General features: G+C 38.0%; 2 non-coding genes across 2 annotated transcripts; both read right to left on the reverse strand.

Annotated features, from left to right (window-relative positions):
• Window positions 1-7,646: 7,646 nt before the first annotated feature.
• Trnaa-agc (transfer RNA alanine (anticodon AGC)) lies at window positions 7,647-7,719 on the reverse strand. Its single transcript has one exon. It is a non-coding gene; the product is annotated as a tRNA-Ala (tRNA).
• A 734-nt stretch (window positions 7,720-8,453) lies between these two features.
• On the reverse strand, window positions 8,454-8,526 carry Trnav-cac (transfer RNA valine (anticodon CAC)). Its single transcript has one exon. It is a non-coding gene; the product is annotated as a tRNA-Val (tRNA).
• Between the last annotated feature and the right edge of the window lie 2,792 nt (window positions 8,527-11,318).

Below are 11,318 nucleotides of genomic sequence, written 5' to 3' on the forward strand. Positions count from 1 at the left end.
CCCCCACTCAAACAGATCACCCGATTTATTTGCTCGAATTGGCTGTAATTAGCGCATGCATTACACTTATGCCTAACCCAACAACCACACCAAACCTAGTCCCCCACATGAATTTTGTGCATCTAGAAAGCCCAATCATTACCCGGTTTAAATCGGAATTCATAAAATTTTCCACCCAAATTTGACCCGGCGAACTTATCCCATTTCTGCTTGTTCTTACTTAAAGATTTAGTATCTTAAAGACCCGATTAAACTTAGAGTTATGTTCTCTTTTGATTAATGAAACTTTCAGTTGGCTTTTGATTTTTATACCCTCCACCATAGGATGGGGGTATACTAATTTCGTCATTCTGTTTGTAATACCTCGAAATATGCGTCTAAGACCCCATAAAATATATATATTGTTGATCGTCGTGACATTTTAAGTCAAACTAATCATGTCCGTCTGTCTGTCTGTCGAAAGCACGCTATCTTTGAAGCTGTAAAGCTAGCCGCTTGAAATTTTGCACAAATACTTTTTATTAGAGTAGGTCGGTTGGGATTGTAAATGTGCCAAATCGGTCCATAACCTGATATAGCTGCCATTTAACCATTTTGTGATCTTGACTTCTTGAGCCTCTAGAGAGCGCAATTCTCACCCGATTTGGCACAAATTTTGTACAACGGCTCCTCCCATGTTCTTCAACATATGTGTGCAATATGATCAGAATCGATCTATAGCTTGATACAGCTCCCAAATAAACCGATCTCCCGATTTTGCTTCTCTCCCATGGTCTTCAACATACGTGTGCAATATGATTAGAATCGATCTATAGCTTGATACAGCTCCCATATTAACCGATCTCCCGATTTTGCTTCTTGAGTGCCGTATCGGACTATATTTTGATATGGCTCCTTCTCCATCCTTATTCATTATTCTTTGTTTACCTAAAAAGAGATACTGCGCAAATAACTCGACAGATGCGACCATGGTGGAGGGTATATAAAATTCAACCCGGCCTTGATACATTCATACATATGTATATTCTAAAATGTTTGTAGACTGGAAAATTAATATTTTGTACAGCTAATCTGGCCTTTTGATATATCCATTTCACCTTATAATTCCATTCCATATTTTACAAGGAATATACAACCACTTAACGGGCAAATATGGGGAAATTTTCTTACTGATTTCCGTACGTTTTCACTTTTAGCTGTGTTATGAATGAATGGAAAGACAAATAAATACAGTGTCCATAATTCAACATAGCCATATCATGGAATTTAGCTATAGCCAAGGCACAGAGAACAACATAACAGGTAAAAAAAACACTAGGTCCAAATGAAGAAGTAACTGAATCCATTGGTGCTACTGCAAATTTTCGGAGAATGTATAGGTTCTTAATTCAGTCATATTTGTATTGGCCGATCATAAAAATATGAATGCCGGGCCTCATGGGCCGAATCCAATAAATGTTTCAGTGGCTCTGTTATTTTTGCAAATTTTTCATTTTGGCAAAGAAAATAAAGAAGTGTAGATACGAAAATATGCACTCACATTTTTGGCTTGCTAGGAAAAGAAATGCTTATTTGGAGTAGCATTCATACTGTGGAAGCATTACGCTCGAGTACGGCTGAGCATCTTGGGCGATTTTTTTTCTAAATTATCACAATAAAGGAATGAAGAAATGGAAACTAGCAACACAAATAATAATAAATTTTCGTATTTAAAGGAACATCAATTTGAATGGAGTTGAAATTTGAATTGAAATGAAATATTAATGGGCTGCCGAGAAAAAGAATGTCGAGTGCTAAAGGTCGATGTACAATCACTGCGTAAGGGTTTCATCCATCAAATTTCCAGGGGGGTAATGCAGGGGATTTTAGCATAGTATTTCGATGCTTCTGAGTATTGAAAGGGTTAGGTTAGATTAGGTTTTTAGTCCGTCCTTAGACTCACTAAGACGTTTTCGTCCATTATGATACCACAGGAGCAAGAGAAGAAAGATATTGGGTTGCCCAAAAAGTAATTGCGGATTTTTCATATAGTCGGCGTTGACAAATTTTTTCACAGCTTGTGACTCTGTAATTGCATTCTTTCTTCTGTCAGTTATCAGCTGTTACTTTTAGCTTGCTTTAGAAAAAAAGTGTAAAAAAGTATATTTGATTAAAGTTCATTCTAAGTTTTATTAAAAATGCATTTACTTTCTTTTAAAAAATCCGCAATTACTTTTTGGGCAACCCAAGAAGAAGAAATAGCTTCTAGTTCCTACCGCTGAACCATCCATATCGCTAAATCAGACAGGTTCTCAAAGAAATGAGAACCTCAAGTGAAACTCCTTTTGACCGCCAGTGCGGGACACATACACAGCTATAGTCTCTTCTTCCTCGACATCCTTACAGCTTCGGCAAAAGTGGTGACTGGCAACCTTCCGTCTGTCAGCATGTTTTTCTATCAGACAGTGAACTGTCATGACGCCCACAATGTCTGAGACGACAGTCGACAGCAAAGCGATAGACCTCTTCAAGTCTAGATTAGGCCCCATCTCCCTCTTTGTGACCATCTATCATTCGTTACCCATCAGGCCTGATCCTGAAGGCTAAGTTTACATGTCCTTAGAAACATACCCACTGATTCCAGTTCCCCTAGATTGTGTAAGGTGGTTCCTAGTCTCGCAAGCTCGTCCGCTTTACAATTCCCTGGGATATCTCAGTGGCCCGGCACCCAAAACAGGTGAATTTTGATTTGTTCAGCCACCTCGTTGAGAGATCTGCGACAGTCGGGGGCTGTTTTTGAATTCAGCAATACATTCTCCAGTGATTTAATGGCTACCTGGCTGCCTGAGAAGGTATTTATGCCAGTTATCGTTATGACATTATACGGTTGCCTTTTATATATCGGGATTGGACAACCCTTGTGTTGCAATCTGCCAACTGATAGCTCTATCGTTAAGCTTGTCATTTTTTGAGGTTATACGTACTCAGAACGTTTTGACATACGAGCGCTATTTGTGTTGTTTACAGTAACTTTAAAGATACATCTCACCCAATAAATGGAAGTAATATTGTCGTGCTATTATGTTTTTACAAATTTCGACGTGGATTAACTCAACACGAGTGCTTCAATGAACTTAATTCAATTTTTGTCGATGAAACTCCACCAAGGACAAGTGTTTGTCGTTGGTATGGTGAGTTCAACCGAAGTCGTAGTTCACTCCGAGACGAATTTCGTGAAGGTCGTCCAAAACCAGTTTTTCTTCCAAAAACCATTGATGCTGTGCGCCAACTGATGTTGCAAGATCGTCATGTGACCTATCGTGAGATTGAGACAACCTTAGGCATTAGTGGACCAGCATACATTCAATATTGCATAAACATTTGTTGGCGTTGGATCCCACACAATTTGTCAATCGCTCAAAAAAAAGCTCATGTCAATTGGTCGCAAAAACTGCTCCAAAAATGCGATCGCGGTGCTTCGAAACACGTCTATGACATCATGACAGATTTACTCGTATGAGCCCGAAAGCAGAACAGTCAATTCTGAGTGGTACACAACCATTTGCTTGCCAGTTGTCTTCCAAGAAAACCAAAGTCACGGGAATTAATGTTTTTATACCCTCCGACATAGGATGGGGGTATACTAATTTCGTCATTCTGTTTGTAACTCCTCGAAATATTTTTTTAAGACCCCATAAAGTACATATATTCCAGATCGGCATGTCTTTTTAAGTCCATCTAGCCATGTCCGTCTGTCTGTCGAAAGCTCGCTAACTTTCGAAGGAGTGAAGCTAGCCGCTTGAAATTTGGAAAAAAAACTTCTTATTAGTGTAGGTCGGTTGAGATTGTAAATGGGCTATATCGGTCCATGTTTTGGTATAGCTGCCATATAGACCGATCTTATATCTTGACTTTTGAGCCACTAGAGGGCACAATTCTGATCCGATTTGGTTGAAATTTTTCATGTGGTGTTTTAATATGACTTTCAACAAATGGGCTGAGTATGGTTTAAATCGGTCCATAACCTGATATAGCTGTCATATGAATGGGGTCCTGACTTCGAGTTTTGTTATGATTTAAAATAACTGTGCCAAAAGTGGTTCAAATTAATAGATAATTTGATATAGCTGCCACATAAACTAATCTGGGATCTTGAATTCTTGAGGCTCCAGAGGTCGTTATTATTATCCGATTTGGCTGAAATTTTGTACAACGGCTTTTCACATGTCAAATATGGTCCGAATCGGTCTATAGCCTGATACAGCTCCCATATAAACCGATCTCTCTATTTTACTTCTTGAGCCCCTAAAGGGCGCAATGGTTACTCGAATTGGCTGAAAATTTTCACAATGACTTCTACTATGGTCTTTAATATTCAATTTAATTATGGTCCGATTCGGACCATAGCTTGATATATTGGGTTGCCCAAAAAGTAATTGTTGGTAATATAGTAGTAATATAGTCGGCGTTGACAAATTTTTTCAACGGCTTGTGACTCTGTAATTGCATTCTTTCTTCTGTCAGTCAGCTGTTACTTTTAGCTTGCTTTAGAAAAAAAGTGCGCGAAATTTTGTTTACATTTGTTTGTTTGGCGTCAATTTTAATATGGGTACCACATGTATTGAAAGAAATTCATTTAACAAACCGAATCAACGCTTGTGATATGCACCTTAAACGCAATGAATTCGATCCGTTTTTAAAACGAATCATAACTGGAGATGAAAAATGGATTGTTTACAACAACGTTAGTCGAAAACGATCATGGTCCAAGCATGGTGAACCAGCTCAAACCACTTCAAAGGCTGATATCCACCAATAGAAGGTCATGCTGTCTGTTTGGTGGGATTGGAAGGGTGTGGTATATTTTGAGCTGCTTCCAAGGAACCAAACGATTAATTCGGATGTTTACTGTCAACAATTGGACAAATTGAAAACAGTAATCAAGGAAAGCGACCAGAATTGGTCAATCGTAAAGGTGTCATATTCCACCAGGACAACGCTAGACCGCACACATCTTCGGTCACTCGCCAAAAACTGAGTGAGCTTTGCTGGGAACTTTTGATGCATCCACCATATAGCCCTGACCTTGCACCATCAGACTACCATTTATTTCGATCTTTGCAGAACTCCTTAAATGGTAAAACTTTCGGCAATGATGATGCTATAAAATCGCACTTGGTTCAGTTTTTTGCAGATAAAGGCCAGAAGTTCTATAAGCGTGGAATACTAAATTTGCCAGGAAGATGGCAAAATGTTATCGAACAAAATGGCAATTATATATTTGATTAAAGTTCATTCTAAGTTTTATTAAAAATGCATTTACTTTCTTTTAAAAAATCCGCAATTACTTTTTGGGCAACCCAATAGCTCGAATATTATAGCAATTCTTTTCTTATGTCTTTTGTTTGCCCAAAAAGAGATATCGGGAGAAGAACTCGACAAATGCAATCTATGGTGGAGGGTATAAAAGATTTTCCCCGGCCGAACTTAGCACGCTTTTACTTGTTTTATTTCTCGTCGTAAACGAGAAAGTGGCTACTGAATACCAAATTCGTTAACTTTTCTGATTTTGATTTTTAACTAAATGATATTCGTTAAAACCTTTTATAGAATTCCATTGCTGGACTAAGGAATTTTCAGACCCCTTAGTAACGAAAGAATTATATATTTCATTTGTACGTTTTACTTTAGAATATGGGTCCATTGTATGGGATCCATAGAGATGGGCGATGGGTAAATACCCAAAAGGTGTTTACCCGGTAAATTGGGTAAATACCCGGATATTTACCCATTTATACCCAAAAGCTGGGTATTTATAATTTTGCAGATATCTTGAGTATAAAACCAGTAATGAATGGCAAAAGTCGGGTGGAGACGACTATATAATACCCTACACCCACCATAAAATTCTAAATTCGGGCAATATATAAATATATGATATTTGGATGAAAATTTGCAGATATATTAAAATTAGTAACAAAACAATCCGTGCCCAATTTTGTGCAGATCGGATGAAAATTGTAGCTACTAGAGCCATTAAAGTGCATATCGGGCGATACATATATATGGGAGCAATATATAAATCTGCGTATTTATAATTTTGCAGATATCTTGAGTATAAAACCAGTAATGAAAGGCAAAAGTCGGGTGGAGACGACTATATAATACCCTACACCCACCATAAAATTCTAAATTCGGGCAATATATAAATATATGATATTTGGATGAAAATTTGCAGATATATTAAAATTAGTAACAAAACAATCCGTGCCCAATTTTGTGCAGATCGGATGAAAATTGTAGCTACTAGAGCCATTAAAGTGCATATCGGGCGATACATATATATGGGAGCAATATATAAATCTGAACCGATTTTGACGAAATCTAGCAGATATGTTAAGATCAGTAACAAAACAGTCCGTGCCAAGTTTTGTGCAGATCGGTTGAAAATTGTAGCTAATGCGGCCATTTAAGTGCAAATCAGGAGATACATATATTTGGGAGCCATATCTAAATCTGAACCGATTAAGATGAAATCTAGCAGATATGTTAAAATCAGTAACATAACAGTCCGTGCCAAGTTTTGTGCAGATCGGTTTAAAATTTTAGCTACTACGACTATTTAAGTGCAAATCGGGCGATACATATATATGGGAGCTATATCTAAATCTGAACCGATTTTGATGAAATCTAGCAGACATGTTAGGATCGATAATAAAACAACCCATGCTAAATTTTGTACAGATCGGTTGAAAATTGTCCTTACTACGGCTATTTAAGTGCAAATCGGGCGATACATATATATGGGAGCTATATCTAATTCTGAACCGACATTTTTCAACAAATTTTTGACGATTTCTTATTATATAAGCCTGATCTTCTGATCTCACAAAATCGGATTTTAGTTATATATAGTAATTTTTCCTCCGATTTGGATGGTAATTTTTCCTCCGATTTGGATGAAACTTGGCACAGTGAATTCCGGTAGAAACCCTATTCATTTCTGTGAAATGCGGTTCTGTTCGGACTATATTTGGATATAGCTACCCTAAGGCCGACCTCCCGATATAAGGTGTTAAGGCCATAAAAGATACATTTATTACCCGAATTCGATGAAATTTGGCACAGTGTGTTTTGGTAGACCCCTACCCATTCCTGTCAAATGTGGTAAAGATTGGATCATATTTGGATATAGCTGCCATATATACCTATTTCCCGATCTTATCTAATGAGCCTATAAAAGGAGCATTTTTCACCCTATTTCGATAAAATTTGGCACAGAGAGTTCCGGTACCCCTCTAAACTTTTTTTTTAATATTGTCCAGATCGGACCATATTATATGTATAACTGCCATATAGACCGATCTCCCGAAACGAGAATTTTTCATCCGATTTTGGTAAAATTTGATATATTTAATAAATAAATGTATATAATAATTAGTAAATTCTATCTATAGCCTCATCGATCTTTCTGAAAAACATATTCTGTTAAAAGAAAGTTTATACTTCACTTAAATACATAGTTTGTTTTTCTATTGAATCTAAAATTTTATTATATATTTATATATATTTTGTATATAATTTACTTTGTAAGGATTATGTAATCTATAGACATAATAAATAAACAAAAAAAAAAATACAAAACAAACTTTTTAAAAAAGTCAACTTGGAGATGCGGGGCATCGATCCCCGTACCTCTCACATGCTAAGCGAGCGCTCTACCATCTGAGCTACATCCCCACATGACAGTGTGTAGACAGTAGTTCTAGTTAGACTCCACAATGGTATCGCAATATAACATACACTTTTATTATCACTAAAAGACGCCTCTTAGTAAATAACCATGCAATGTGAAAGCTTTTCACAAAGCTTTATGTCACTTTGAATATTAAAGCACAGAAATAAAAGCTCAATGCTAATAAACAACGACAGCGTATACGAACACAACTATCGTCCATATTCTTCGTCTACTACAGATAGATCTCAGCTTGTCAATTTCTACCAAATATTTGCTGGCATTTCAGATAACTTGTCGGTTGGGAAAATGCTTAGAAACACTTCCAATTGAATTGATTTAAAGTTTTATTAATACCTAACTGCATCTTGTATCAAATCATGAATGATACAAGATATACACTTCCGCTCATTTGAATAAGTTCATTTTTCGTCTGTTTCAAGAAAAAGCTACCTAGTTAAAATTTTTTTTTTATTATCGTCATAAATTCTTTTATGTTGTACCAGCTGCAATGAAAAATTCCTCACCCTTGCCATAGTAGGGGACAAAATAAACTTCCTTTGAACGTCATACTACATACATATGAAATTTTGCCCAAAATCCACCGTCGGATATTTTTTTGGTTAGGAGATATTCTCATCGTTGCTCTTTTGAGCAACGACAATTTTCCTTCAATATCATGCCGGTTGGCCTCCAAACCAAAATGTCTGCACTATAATTAATCAAAATCTTTGTATTTTGTTTCCGCCCGGGTTCGAACCGGGGACCTTGTGCGTGTGAAGCACACGTGATAACCACTACACTACGGAAACTATATTAATGAAAGCGCAAAGGGATTGGCATGTTTGTTTTACATCTCTAAAGGCATTAGTTTGAAAGTAATTAGACAAAACTTCGTGGAGTAGTACCATAATTAATAAACGGAGTCTAGCCCTGGCATAATTATTGAATACTAACGATCCAATAACAATTTATATTGGTAACACCGCTACCTTTGTTAAAAGGATTAAGTAAGAGGTTTTAGATCGCAACTTAAGGTACGACGGCCAGTGCAAAAATCGATAAGCTTCCGAAGTAAGGTGAAAACCAACTGTAAACAAGTAAAGACGTGCTATGTTAGGCCAGGCCGAATCTTTGAAACCCACCACCATGGATTCTGCTCAAAAATTTTACAAACCAAATTTCTACCAAACCAGGCAAAAATTTAAGTTATAAACCTGTTTAGACTATACTTAACGCTATTTTTTGAAGTCGTAGCAGAACACTACGTGCTAAATTTCAGCTAAATCGGATTACAATTTAGGCTACTAGGGGCTCAATAAGTCAAATCGGGTAATATGGGAGGTATATAAGGTTGTGAACCGATTCCCACCATATTTGGCACTATTGTTGGAAGTCGTGGCAGAACACAACGTGCAAAATCTGATTATATGCGGCTTCTAGGGGATCAAGAAGTAAAATCGGGAGATCGGTTAGTATGGGAGCTATATCAGGTTGTGAACCGATTCCGACCACACGATTGTTGGAAGTTGTAACAGAACATTACATGCAAAATTTCAGCTCAATCGCATTACAATTGCGGCTTCTTGGGGCTCAAGAAATCGAATGGAGAGATCAGTTTATATGGGAGCTTTATCAGGTTATTGACAGATTTGGACCGTACTTGGTTATTGGAAGTCATAACACAACACTACGTACATTTCAGCTAAATCGAATAACAATTGCAACTTTCGGAAATATGCCCCTCAAAGAAGACGGAAATATGCCCCTTCACGAGGAAGAAGACGGTAGGGCAATAGGAAGCACCACGTTTCCTTAACAAAACGATTTCGTTAAGAGCTATAGCAAAGTTTAGAAAACACATAAAATTGAAAAAATTGCATGAAATCGTTATTTGTATCGATAGAACGGTCCATATAATTTAATGTTTGAAGATTATTTCATGCAAATGTTGACCGTGACTACGCCTCAAATGGTCCATCCGCTTAGTCCAGTTTTGGCGTACCCTTTCCAACATTTCGACCGGTATCTCACGAATAAATCACGAATCAATTGAAGCGGGCTTTTCTGTTTAGACAAGAGCTTTAACATAGCTCCACAAAAATAGTCTAAGGGCACTAAATCGGATGATCTAGGTGGCAACTGACCGGTCCCGAACGTAAAATGAAATATTCACCGAACTTGCCTCTCAATAAGTCCATTGTTACGAGTGCTGTGTGACATGTAGCACCGTCTTGTTGAAACCACATGTCATATGCAAGTCAAACTCTTGCATTTTACATTTGTTTGACAATGAAACAAAACACGAAACGTGGATGAGCTGTTTAAACAGCTATATACCGATACTTACTTACGCCACAGAAGTTTGGTTGACTGCGATGGGGAAAGGGTGTAACGTAAAGATTTTACAACAGGTTCGGAGAACATGAGGATCACTTCCACTAGGTCACTGGGCACAATTCTAGATATCCCACCCAAAGACATACATAGCCACTTAAGGCGATGAGAGAAAGGATAGGAGCAGGTCACAGAACTGGAAGAAATTACCGATCGGATACCTGAGACGAGTGCGAGGCATTGCTGCCAGCGGCACGGACCTTGATTGATGGAACTCTGGTGTTGCCGTCGAAAGTTCATGCTACACGGATGGAGAACAGAGTTGTCCTGGGGATCAATATTGAGAACTCAGGGGCTGAGATCAGTTTTCACTGCCTGACCATAACACGGTCCTGCAAGCGGAGATCTGGGAAACACGCAATGCGTGGGGTGGAATGGTGTTAACGCGAGGACTTTGAGTGTGAGGATTTTTACAAACAGTTAAATGACCATAAGAGCAATCACAACAAGGACCGTAAGGTCATGAACAGTCTTGGCCTATAAGAAGGAGATCAATGGCTTCTCTAAGGGTGGCACAATCCCCGTTGTTTGGTTGTCATGCCATAGCGTAGTAAGGGTCCGACGTGGAGCAGGGAAACGGTGGGTAATAAGACGACAATCCTTTGGGGAGATTCGGATCCTGAGAAAACGAGGCTATTTCTGAAAGGAAGTAAGAAAGAGATCGGTACAGCTTTCTGTATCATAACGGGACACATAGGACTGTGAGTTAATTTATGCTAAATAGTTGCGGCCAGTAATAGCATGTATAGGACATGTGGGAAAGGCGATGAGACATTGGAGCATTTTCTATGTCATTACCCGGCTCTCGCGGCTAACTGACACCGGCACTTAGATAGTCATTAACCGGCTTAGGGTTAGAACCGTTCGTATCCCTCTTTCCATACGGCACTCTGGGCAAAATGTTATTATATGTACCGTCATAGGATTAGGGGTGGAGTGTATACTAATGTCATCATTCCTCATTCCTATCATTTCCTAGACTAAAGTGATTACTTGTAAGAAATAATGTTGCAGCAATTATGGTAATACCTACATCGAAGCTAAACGCCTCTATTGGTGACATTGATTTTCACCGGCAACTATTGTTGACTACGCATTAGATAGTGAGGGCGTAGCTTAAAATCTTTTATGCCAAAATCCAACCGCTTTGGTATGGGAAAATATCTCAGAGCCAATGGAATAAATCATTTATAATTGTTCAAAACTT

The sequence above is a fragment of the Stomoxys calcitrans genome, chromosome 2 (genome assembly GCF_963082655.1).
Source record: "Stomoxys calcitrans chromosome 2, idStoCalc2.1, whole genome shotgun sequence".
Lineage (NCBI taxonomy): Eukaryota > Metazoa > Arthropoda > Insecta > Diptera > Muscidae > Stomoxys > Stomoxys calcitrans.